Source organism: Mytilus galloprovincialis, chromosome 10 (assembly GCF_965363235.1).
Source record: "Mytilus galloprovincialis chromosome 10, xbMytGall1.hap1.1, whole genome shotgun sequence".
Taxonomy (NCBI): domain Eukaryota; kingdom Metazoa; phylum Mollusca; class Bivalvia; order Mytilida; family Mytilidae; genus Mytilus; species Mytilus galloprovincialis.
Window position 1 is genome coordinate 589,249 of NC_134847.1, and position 13,221 is coordinate 602,469.

The 13,221-nt window shown below is 32.6% G+C and overlaps 1 long non-coding RNA gene across 1 annotated transcript; it reads left to right on the plus strand.

Annotated features, from left to right (window-relative positions):
* The first annotated feature begins 3,078 nt into the window (after nt 1–3,078).
* On the plus strand, nt 3,079–5,112 carry LOC143048927 (uncharacterized). Its single transcript, XR_012969940.1, has 2 exons — nt 3,079–3,366; nt 4,885–5,112. It is a non-coding gene; the product is annotated as an uncharacterized LOC143048927 (long non-coding RNA).
* The last annotated feature ends 8,109 nt before the right edge of the window (nt 5,113–13,221 follow it).

The following is a 13,221-nucleotide window of genomic DNA, read 5'->3' on the forward strand; positions in this document are numbered from 1 at the left end:
GTAGGAGACAAAGAGTTATTAGCAGGCATATGAACTGAAAATTTTACTTTCTAAATGTCAAGGGTCAGTAAGCTCTCTCTCTCTCTCTCTCTCTCTCTCTCTCTCTCTCTCTCTCTCTCTCTCTCTCTCTCTCTCTCTCTCTCTCTCTCTCTCTCTCTCTCTCTCTCTCTCTCTCTCTCTCTCTCTCTCTCTCTCTCTCTCTCTCTCTCTCTCTCTCTCTCTCTCTCTCTCTCTCTCTCTCTCTCTCTCTATATATATATATATATATATATTCATTTTAAGTTATAAGTTTGCCACATATCAGGCTTTTTGATTGTGGGATGTCCGTTTAATTCTCCATTTCAGAGTCTAATGTATGATGGGTAACTATTTAAGTGTACATCTAAACGTCGTGATTGGATTTAAAATGTATTTAACAATGGAAATTCAACCAATGACATAACGTTATTTTCATTTTTGGTGTAGAAACAATTGGATTGCTCTTGTCCTTTAGATTCTAAAGAGGACAATTGTGCTGGATGTATAAATACGCAGCCACGTCCGGACAGATTTGGGACATAACATTCGATTCGTCTCTGATATCTGAACTTTTCTTAGATATTGACTGACGGCTGACTTAAAAACATAATCTATGAAACATTTCAACTTTCAAATTCTTAACTTTCTCGTGTTTATAGATAGCGTGTTAGGCTCTATGCACGTTCAGAACTCCAGCCATAACTCTTGTATGAGTCCGGCTTTAGAATATTGTATGTTGCAAGGCTAAAATGCCTTCATCCTGATCGACCTTTCACAGGATTTACTTACTTATATTATCTATATTTTTATTTTGTTCTTTTCCTGACATGTAAGAAACATATTTGTCACTGGGTGTTAAGAACAAGTGTTTTACACAACAAAATATCCAAAATACACCTAACCAGAAATCAATGAAAGCACAACTCAATTCTAACGTCGTCGTTAAACAGTATTGATTATTTTTTAAACATGAATATTTGGACTGTATTAAAATATTCATATGCCAAATGCGCGTGGTATACACGACGTGTTTGTTAGACATATCGTGCTCTGTCCAATAAACTAATCTGACACCGACGTCTTTAATTACTGTAGAAACCATTTGTACATAGTTTTGTGAAATTAAGCTCCTATTTCATGGAACCACGCGTATAAGCACACGCACAACTTCACATATTTCTATGACAACCTGACTTTTATTAGGTGTTAACTCCATGGTTGAGTTTTGTGGACCAATACATAATAAATGCCTTCAAATGACCATAGAAATAATCCAAAAGTCAATAAATGAAAGTCACACGCCATCACATTAAAGTGTAGGTCCGACATGATAGAATCCATGTTAATGTCTCCTTTGTTTTCAAGTTTTTTTTGGTTTTTTTTTAAGTCTGTACTGAAGTCCTAGGTTTATGAAATAACATTAAGTTGACTTGTTTACTACCACGCATACACTGACAGTCAAAACTATGTTTTTTTTTTTAAATAAGTGAAAATATAAATGCTATTCCAGTTATACCGCATAAATGAGGATTTTCACCTTTTATTTCCAAAATTGATAGGTCATCGTCCCTAATATATTTATTAATTTATTTCTTAGTTACGAGAGACTGACACCATTGAAACAATTTTTCCATTTCAATTGATCCAACAAATGTTACACTTTCACTTAGCCAAGGTTACAACCGAACACTGACCTTCACAGCTCTATCTACTTTACATAATTTTTATGAGCATTCGGATAATCTGCTGGGGGTCTGCTTACATTCGAAATTCATGTTTGATGTTCGAGCGTTCACCTTTAAATCATGCATGTTCAAGTGAATAGCAATCCTATTTTTGTTTTGATTTGGAAGAAGACAGGTGCATAGGTGCACACACGGAATTGCATTCATGTTGTTGTTTGTTTTTATCATTTTTTTTCTTGCCTCAAACGCAATGAACGTGACAATGGAGATCATGTAACAAAGGACGATCATCCATAAATAAAAGAAGGAGTGAAAGTTTGACTGGAAGAAATTTAATTGATTTTAAATTGGGAGAAAACTTGAACATCTCAGTTGCGGCATCAGAAACTTCCGCAGCATGTGTTAATTGCGTAAATTACAAACGCAAGGATGAATTCGCTACAGTAGATATTAAAGTGTCCATAAAATGCAAACAAATGTTTTTCTACTTTATTTTCCTGGCGTTTAAAAGCCTCACTGATCTGTTGGACGGGTTTATGATCAATTGAAACAATTTTTCAACATGTGCCCGTGAATCTAAAAAGCTTTAAGATATTGCCCTTCACATCTCTCCCCACCGAGAATACAAGTTCCTGTAAACATTACATTTCTAGGCGGATCCAGGGGGTCAGGACCCACTCCTCCTTATGTGGGAAACATTTGCTTGATTACCTAGGAAATCACTGAAGATGACTCGGGCGCCCCTTAAGGGCATTCAATGCCCCAACCCCTTTATAAATCTGGATCCGCCACTGACACGCATGTGTTAGTTGCTTTGCATGAGCCTGTAATTCAGTAGTTGTCGTTTGTTGCTGCATGTTTAACATATTTGTTTTTCGTTCATTTTTTGTACATAAATTAAGCCGTTAGTTTTCTCGATTGCATTGTTTTACATTTGTGCTTTTCCTGCCTTTTATAGCTGACTATGCGATAGGGTCTTTGTTCATTGTTGAAGGCCGTAGGGTTACCTATAGCTGTTTATTTCTGTGTGATTTGTCTCATTGGCAATCATGTCACATCTTTTTATATTTGTCCTTTTAGTCTGCACACCATTTCAAAATATTGATGTGCTTTGGTTCAATTTAATTTATTCGATCGTTTTCCACCAATTAAATCGTCCACCACAACAGTACTGGAAGATTTGAATATTTACAAACAATGGCTTATCGATGTTAAATAATATTTAAACATTTACTTATCGAGTTGGAACACGTTTGTTTATAGAAGTTACATGTTTAAACATGAAACATTGTATTTAAATATTGATTTATACAAACAAAAGAAGAACAAAACAATTAGCATTCTTTACACATTCTTTAGAATTTACACAATTTTATCACGCACTATATAGAGCCGAGTCTGGCGTCAGCAACATGTAATATCAATAGACCAAAGACGTGAGAACTGTTGTATAAAAGGAATAAGATTTCGTGAGAATTATTGTCAAATTGAAAAAATGATTCCGTGAGAACTATATGGTCAAGTTATAAAAGAAATATTCTGTGAGAACTACTATAAAGTTAGAATAAAGATTTAGAAGAACATCCCCAAAGGAAATACTGTACACGTTGTTCCTCATGCTGGTTCAGTGACTGATGGTTCAGAAAAGCACCTTAGGTTTACGGTAATGATGTTATTTAAAGAGGTCCTAAGTTATGATACGACCAGTATGAACTTACTTATTACTATTGCGTTATATGTGTTATTGCGCCATGTTTCAATGTAAGTAGGATGTGAGACAAACATGTTTTGACCCTGCCGTATTATGAACCCCTTATGAGTACTAGTATATAAATGTGCATTTAAATAGATAGTATTACTTGACGAGTCTGTCACATGTAATACAACAGTAGTCGTTAATATTTAATATATCACGGGTTCGCTCATGGCTAACAATATGGTATTGGTTTGGTCATTGTTGAAAGCCTTTAATATCTTGATCTGCCCTATTGTTCACATCTCTGATCTTTGGTCTTTTTTATTTTTACGAAATTCGTAGGACGTTTTATGAAACAAAACAGTGGACTGAGCGCTAGTATTTAAAGACAAACCCCAATACAGGTATGCAAACAATCAGATAGAGAACCCAAAACAGAAAACAGTTAAACAAAACACAAGCGGATATCCCTTGCTACTTACAGTGGAAGACGGAAAGAGCCTGTTTGAGAAGAAATTGGAGCAAGAGGGAATTCGAATAATTCAGCCCCTCCCCGTAATCGATCTCTCCTGTACTGGCTAGGTTAATGAAGTAATCGAAAATCAGCGGAATAGAACGACTGAATTATTCGGGTTAAGCTGAGGGTTAAGCAAGAGGGAAAACAAATAAAAATGAAAGACTACAGTAATAACAGAAAAGAGAGTTTGTTCCTACAAGGGAGTATTGAAAGGTTTTCGAACACATTTTACTTTAAATATACTTTCGAAATATACAAGCGCTTGACCATTCTGACAGTTAACATTCCCCCCTTTACTATAAAAAAACTACGATGAATTACTATCAATTTTTGACCCAGTTACTTAACCAATCAAAACATAAATATAGTAACAAGATTATACATGTTTTTGTAAGTCAATGACCCCCTCGCACTTTAAAAATATCAACTTATTTACATACGTGAACTAGATACATGATTAAACACCTGGGAAGAAAAATATTTAAATACAAAAATTGGAGGTTGAAACGAATTAAAGGAAAAGATTAAAATATATGATTAAGAATAAGGTAAAATAAAGGTATATGATTCTTTTATGAAGTAAACAAACAACATATTTTCCGATAGGGTAATCTAATCTGCTACGGCGAATCTAGCTTATTCTTTACATCAGTAGATATTTCTATTTCACCACGATAATTGACATGTTGTCAAAAAAGTGCTACTAAGAGGAACAAATACAGCAAAAATAACACCGAAATACGAGAAGAAAATAGCGCATGTTTGTTGTCAAAACAAAACGAATTAGAATAAGATAAAAGAATCATTTATTCATCTATGCGGAATGCCATGCACATTTGATTGAAAACACATGTAGGTAATTGGTTGCTTTCTTCTTTAATCAAAACTGAGAAGCACGCTGCTATACAATTTATCTTTCGCGTGTCTTACTCGTGCATTTGCCATATTTATTTATGTTCTCTTTTCAGCAGATCATATTTCAAACATGTGTGGATGGATGTGTCCAGCCCGGAAAAAAAGATCAAAGTTGACCGTCAACGATCCCAGGATTTACAGCTCCCTACGTAGTATGATGAAAAATGACTGGCTTTTTGATTCTTTGTTCCATTGATTATTGATATGAAATCAAAGAAAATAAAAAGAATAAAAGAAAAGTGATGATTATCTTATTTTTGCAATGAAATGGATAGAAAGGCACGTGTTTTATGTTTACTGTTTTCCTTGATGTTGTTTTTTTAATAGTTTTATATATAACAAGAACTTTGACTAAAATTTCGACAAAAGAGACGATTAGTTTGTTATAAATATTGCTATATTTCCCGACAGTGATATTTCTTTTGGTTCATACCTACGAAATGTAGATTTTCTATAAACTTTACATAGTATGAATATTATATCTCATGTATATGTGCAATAGTATCAGATTATTACATGGCATTTTTCATATCGCATGTATTATCAGCCCTAGGTTCAATATCAGCCCAAGAGCCGCATGGCTCGAGGGCTGATATTGCCCGAGGGCTGATAATACATGCGATATGTAAAATGACATGTTATGATCTTTTTATCATATGCTTCAACAGTAGAGAAAAATAACAGATTCATATATTGATCCTATTACGTGGTTCCCGAAGTTTAAAGAGTAAAAAAGTTCACGGCCGTCGGACCCAAAATTTGATACATTCAATATCAAATCTTTCTATCGTATGCCTCAACAGAGAGAGGAAAAAAAAACATTTTAATATGGACGAATCTACAAAAAAATAATTCAACAATACACATAATGATCATTGTTTGGAAAAGTCAACTTTTTAAAGAAACTTTCTAAATTATGTTTCAGAAAAACTTTTAAAAATGCATTTATTAAATAATTTGTTTGGTTTTTTTTTTTTTATTATTATTATTATTTTAAACAATATACTTTCCAGTATTCAAGTAATTGTTTTGTACACTACTTTGTAATGTTTTTCACTGAAAACGTAGCACTCAGGTGTATTTTCCGGAATTGGCCGAGTATTACCGGAAAGGCATGTGATAACAATCGAAGCATGTGATAAACTTTTCATATCAGCCCGCTAAGCACCAATTAAAAAAATATGGAATTTACGTCAATTTAATGCTATTATCATACGGTAAAATTTATATGTTATTTAGTCTAAGTATATGATAATCTAATTTATATATACATATATATATATATATAAACGAGTCTAAATTGAAAACTACGTTCAAACCTATGACTGCGTTGGATAAAAACCGCAATTTTTATAATACCACAATTTACTAATTTTTATAGTTGTCAATCGGAAAACGTGTTTTAGCTACAAACAATGGTAAAAGTTTCAGTTTCTATATATATATATATCTAGCAACAAAGAAGTCCGAATTAAAGTATCTTTGTTGAATGAATAAACATATAGAAATACAATACTGCTTACGTACCTAAAAGTTTCTATAACTGTATATTGTTTGTAAACCTTGTGTGTAATGCTTTGATAAATAATCTGTTTTAATGCAAAAAGTGAAACCCTGACGGGTTAAAATGCAAACATAGTATACACAAGTGACAAGAAACATAATACGTGATAAATGTTTTAAACAAGTCAAGTTGATATTAAATGAGTGCAGTTCATATATTGTCTAAAAACTAAAATTCCAAATCCCTGGGACAATGTTACCCTACGACGGGACCTCAGCGACAATCTCTTGACTATAAACCTTCACCCCGGGTACCGCGTTTCTGGTGAAGGTTTATAGTCAAGAGATTGTCGCTGAGAACACTTGTCTCTTAAACACGTTAAAATGTGTTGTTTTCATTTGTTTTTGCCTCAGTGGTTCACTTTACAGTGCAATCAAAGATTTCAACTAGGATACACGTTTGCATTCTTTTATTTTCAACAAATAAGTATAAATATATACAGTAAAATATAGGTAACGTGAAAAATTATTCTTACATAAGTTATAATAACACTTTATACAGTACTTCAACAGTTTGAAGATCATTTAGATTAGTACATAATCAGTAAAGACTGTTGTAATATAAACTCCAATAATTTGACCATTAATTTTATTGCACTCTTGATTTGGTATAAAATGGGTAATACATTGTTCTTGTTTAAGTACTGTCGGTTAAGTCGTAAATATAGTAAAAGTCTAGTGTGGAGAGTAAATTAGGGGGAATTTCGAAGAGAGAGAAAGAAACTTTAATATCTTAGTTTAAACCTCCGATCCTTATAGTTATTCAATTGTATCTTCATCTTTTCTCAAAGACTGATGACGTTACCAGGGCTCTTACCTGTAAAAATAAATTTAAAAAGCTATAAAGGATTTACCCCATCCATGACACAAAATCAATAAAAACACATCCAAAAACAAACAAAAATCAAGGACACAGCGCTGTTTTTCTGTTCTTCGTCTCAAAGTCTTTGTAATGTTTGTTGTCGAAGCCGATCTTTAGATGGTTCACGAGAGTCGGTTGTTTTAATAGTTTGAATGGAGTCTCATTGAAGTATACCAAATCATCGTGATATGTATATAAATCGAATGAAAAGTCGTTAAAGGCGTATGTTTGCATTGTCGCAATAATAGACCTCGCCAAGAGACCTTTGTTAAGCCATGAAGATTTTTTTTTTAATAATATGCATTTGCTGTTTTCAAAATTAACAAACACATTTATAGCTTTTTTTTAAATTGATGGTTCATTCGATTTGTATTTTAATTGATAATTGGATTGGTCCATAGTATCACTATCTTGTCTCATATATTATACTTGTGTTTTTTGTAATGTTTGTTGTCGAAGCCGATCTTTAGATGGTTCACGAGAGTCGGTTGTTTTAATAGTTTGAATGGAGTCTCATTGAAGTATACCAAATCATCGTGATATGTATATAAATCGAATGAAAAGTCGTTAAAGGCGTATGTTTGCATTGTCGCAATAATAGACCTCGCCAAGAGACCTTTGTTAAGCCATGAAGATTTTTTTTTTAATAATATGCATTTGCTGTTTTCAAAATTAACAAACACATTTATAGCTTTTTTTTTAAATTGATGGTTCATTCGATTTGTATTTTAATTGATAATTGGATTGGTCCATAGTATCACTATCTTGTCTCATATATTATACTTGTGTTTTTATATCTGCTCCTCATCGACGTCTTTGTCACTTAATTCTACATTATAGATCATTATACGTTTATTATAAATTAATGAACACAGGTGTTTAGCGGTTTATTATTTTTTATGCTTTAGTTCTCTATGTTGACAATAAATTTCTTGGAGGACAATGACAGAACTGAATGAAAATGATAATAACATTATTAATAATTTTCCACATGATTTATTAAAGCCATATGGCAGATAAGGTCAAGTTAATCAAATTAAGGTTTCTAACAGTAATTTGTACAACCTACACGACATGGTTAAAGACTTTAGGTACGGAGGTTTATCAAAACGAAGGATGATTTAGTTATCAACATCTATTAGTAAATATGTCATTTAAAAGGCGCAAATATTTACTTTTTGACCATCTGACAGAGGGATAAGAGATTTAGCCATCTTATATAGTGGGTTGTTATACAAAACACGGGTCAACTTGGCCTAAATTTTGAAAGTAATTAATTTTTATCTATTTGTCTAATGTTAATTTGAAAATTAACGGTCCTGGGTCAGTCAAATTTTTCTTTTCCATAAAGTAAGAATGACAACAAACAAAAACGTTTTTTTTTAATCCAGCAATTTTGAGCGTTCCTGATGAAAGTAAATCTAGCAAGTTTGGGCATTTTCGATTAAAGTTTCAAGTTATTCCGACAAGTTTGGGCGTTCCTTATTAAAGTAATCCAGGAAGTTTAAGCGTTTCTGACTAAAGTAAATCCAGCAAAGTTAATGCGTTACTGATGAGAGTAAATCCAGCAAAGTTAAGAGTTCCCGATAAAAGTAAATCAAGACAGATTGAGCGTTTTGCATGAGGGTAAATTCAGTAAGCTAAAAGGTAAATCTAGCAAGTGTAATAAAGCGTTTACCGATGAAGGTGAATAAAGAAAGTGGGTGTGCCCATATACATTGAATACGATTTTTTACGAAGCTACAAGAACTCAACTGAAAACGAGGCTCATACCAAAATGATATTACAGCATCGGCTTGACAAATCAAAAGTATTTTTTATTGAAAAATATTTTGCTCTTTCAAAAACTAAATAGGAGTATAAATACATTTTTATTTTACCCCAAATGATTGAAGTGTCTTTCTAAAACTGAAATTGAAACGGCTTAAACAGCCGATTCATAGTTGCACAATTTCTGTAAATAAACGTATAAAGAAGAACAATGGCGAGATGTTTCACAGGTGTCTTTCTAGTTACTTGATCCTTAACCCTAATTGTTCTTCAATACCCAATAAATTATCTCTGTTGAAAAGAAACGATCGAAGATAGCATCAAACTCCTCAAATTTGTTACAACTGACTGAATAGATCTCCTATCAAAGGAGAAAATAACAAAAGTCTGTATGATGTCATGTTTACCTTTCTCTCAAACACAACTTTATAACAAAATATGAACGTATCGTTCAAGGTCTCTATTTTTCATTTATTTGTGTCAAAGTATATATACATGCCTTGATATCTTAGCTTTCCACTCCACATTTTCTTACCTACCGTAATAACAAGTAAGTTTAGTCGTTGTGTTTTCGTAAAATAAAGGTTAGTCTTTGTTAAAGTTGCTCTTTCAAAAAATTATGCTCACTTTATCTTTGTTTCAACATAAAGAAGTACTTTCCATGAGTGTAGTTTTATCCTGTCTAGTACTATAGACAAAATTTCATAGAACGTTTCATTGCATACCTGGGTTGAGTTCAATATCGTAGCAGCTACGTAGCTGCTATTAATATCTATGTAGCAGTTAGTCTATAGCTTCACGTTCAATAGTAAAAATCTACGTAGCACTACGTAGCAGCTACGATATTGAACGCGGTCCTGTTATAAGAAAATAACCATCACTGGAAATGACTTATGTTCACTCTTTTTCTTCCTGTGTTCAAACTTTAGTAACCATGTAACCTCAAATTTCTAAAATATTATATAAAAACACAAATTAAACTGAAAAAAATGGTGCTTTGTAACACCCAAGATATATGTCTATGATACGGAATTTTTTAACTGCAACTTTCAAATTCAAGGGAATTTGAGTGTTTACCCTGTTTCGTATGTTTCGTATGCAACCGGATGTGACGTACTATGTCATATGATTTGGTGGTATTACAACTGAATAAAGAATGAAGAATTAGATCTGAAAACGAACAAATTTGAAGACTTTTGGTCATTTTACATTGCAGCATAATTGTTGAGTTCATCAAAATTTGCAGAACCATCCAATTAATGAACATGACAAAGATATAACCCCTCCAAAACACTGTCTGTTTAAAAGAGTCGCACCATGAGAGTAACATGAGACTGGCTTCTGATATTTTAGTGTGTTTTTTGTCGATTATGAACGCTGGAAGACGTCGAATGAATTTCAAACATTTACCGCATTCATGTAGCCTGTCACCATACACCAAATTGTAATCTTGGGAACCAAATATGTCTCACGTGTGAGAACAGGAACGATAATTTGATGCGATTCCGACATATTAAATGCAGACTTAACTGTTCTTCACACAAAATTTGGACTATTAATGACAGAAAGATAAAAAGGTTGATTTGAGAAGCATTGTCGTCTGTGTGCGTTTAACATAGACAAATAGCTCACTTAACTTGATTACAGGTGTAACAGGTATGGAAATTGAAGAACACCTGTGATCTCCATCAAAAGACGACGAGGACCACAACTGACCAATTACATGTCAATCAAAGACCTTTACAAACTATCACTGAAATTTATCAGCTTTTAATTTAGTTAATTTATTGCATTCCTTCACAAATTGAAGCTCCATTAGAAACGCCTATAAACTGATTATTTCGTCAGATTGAATTCTTTATCACAGAACTGTGCCGTACTGAGAGAAAGAGGTAGTTGTAATCTCTTCGATAACACATCACGTCTTTATTGTATCTTAGCTTACGTAACAGACCATAGTTTGTCTTTTCAGATTCAGATACTGTTGAGCATAACATGCAATTTTCCCTTTCAAAGATATACTTTGGCACATGTCAGTTTTATTGTGAACCACTTACTAATAATTTCAAGAGATTCTTTTCAATCCACAAAAGAGGTTAGGTATGTAAATTTGATAGCAATTCCAACGGTGAAAAACAATGGCGTAAACGCTAACTATTCACAAATAATACGCCACATTTATACTTGTATACAAAACCCTTAATTAAGTGAAATAGTAACAGACGGTGTGAATGCAGAAACTTATTATGAAGCATATTTTGGAAAAAATAGAACTGAGTGATGACCAATAACATGTGTTGTAAACTTTGTAATATAGAACTGAGTGATGACCAATAACATGTGTTGTAAACTTTGTAATATAGAACTGAGTGATGACCAATAACATGTGTTGTAAACTTTGTAATATAGAACTGAGTGATGACCAATAACATGTGTTGTAAACTTTGTAATATAGAACTGAGTGATGACCAATAACATGTGTTGTAAACTTTGTAATATAGAACTGAGTGATGACCAATAACATGTGTTGTAAACTTTGTAATATAGAACTGAGTGATGACCAATAACATGTGTTGTAAACTTTGTAATATAGAACTGAGTGATGACCAATAACATGTGTTGTAAACTTTGTAAAATAGAACTGAGTGATGACCAATAACATGTGTTGTAAACTTTGTAATATAGAACTGAGTGATGACCAATAACATGTGTTGTAAACTTTGTAATATAGAACTGAGTGATGACCAATAACATGTGTTGTAAACTTTGTAATATAGAACTGAGTGATGACCAATAACATGTGTTGTAAACTTTGTAATATAGAACTGAGTGATGACCAATAACATGTGTTGTAAACTAATAGAACTGAGTGATGACCAATAACATGTGTTGTAAACTTTGTAATATAGAACTGAGTGATGACCAATAACATGTGTTGTAAACTTTGTAATATAGAACTGAGTGATGACCAATAACATGTGTTGTAAACTTTGTAATATAGAACTGAGTGATGACCAATAACATGTGTTGTAAACTTTGTAAAATAGAACTGAGTGATGACCAATAACATGTGTTGTAAACTTTGTAATATAGAACTGAGTGATGACCAATAACATGTGTTGTAAACTTTGTAATATAGAACTGAGTGATGACCAATAACATGTGTTGTAAACTTTGTAATATAGAACTGAGTGATGACCAATAACATGTGTTGTAAACTTTGTAATATAGAACTGAGTGATGACCAATAACATGTGTTGTAAACTTTGTAATATAGAACTGAGTGATGACCAATAACATGTGTTGTAAACTTTGTAATATAGAACTGAGTGATGACCAATAACATGTGTTGTAAACTTTGTAATATAGAACTGAGTGATGACCAATAACATGTGTTGTAAACTTTGTAATATAGAACTGAGTGATGACCAATAACATGTGTTGTAAACTTTGTAATATAGAACTGAGTGATGACCAATAACATGTGTTGTAAACTTTGTAATATAGAACTGAGTGATGACCAATAACATGTGTTGTAAACTTTGTAAAATAGAACTGAGTGATGACCAATAACATGTGTTGTAAACTTTGTAATATAGAACTGAGTGATGACCAATAACATGTGTTGTAAACTTTGTAATATAGAACTGAGTGATGACCAATAACATGTGTTGTAAACTTTGTAATATAGAACTGAGTGATGACCAATAACATGTGTTGTAAACTTTGTAATATAGAACTGAGTGATGACCAATAACATGTGTTGTAAACTTTGTAATATAGAACTGAGTGATGACCAATAACATGTGTTGTAAACTTTGTAAAATAGAACTGAGTGATGACCAATAACATGTGTTGTAAACTTTGTAATATAGAACCGAATGATGACCAATAACATGTGTTGTAAACTTTGTAATATAGAACTGAGTGATGACCAATAACATGTGTTGTAAACTTTGTAATATAGAACCGAATGATGACCAATAACATGTGTTGTAAACTTTGTAATATAGAACTGAGTGATGACCAATAACATGTGTTGTAAACTTTGTAATATAGAACTGAGTGATGACCAATAACATGTCACGTTGTAAACTTTGTAATATAGAACTGAGTGATGACCAATAACATGTGTTGTAAACTTCGTAAAATAGAACTGAGTGATGACCAATAACATGTGTTGTAAACTTTGTAA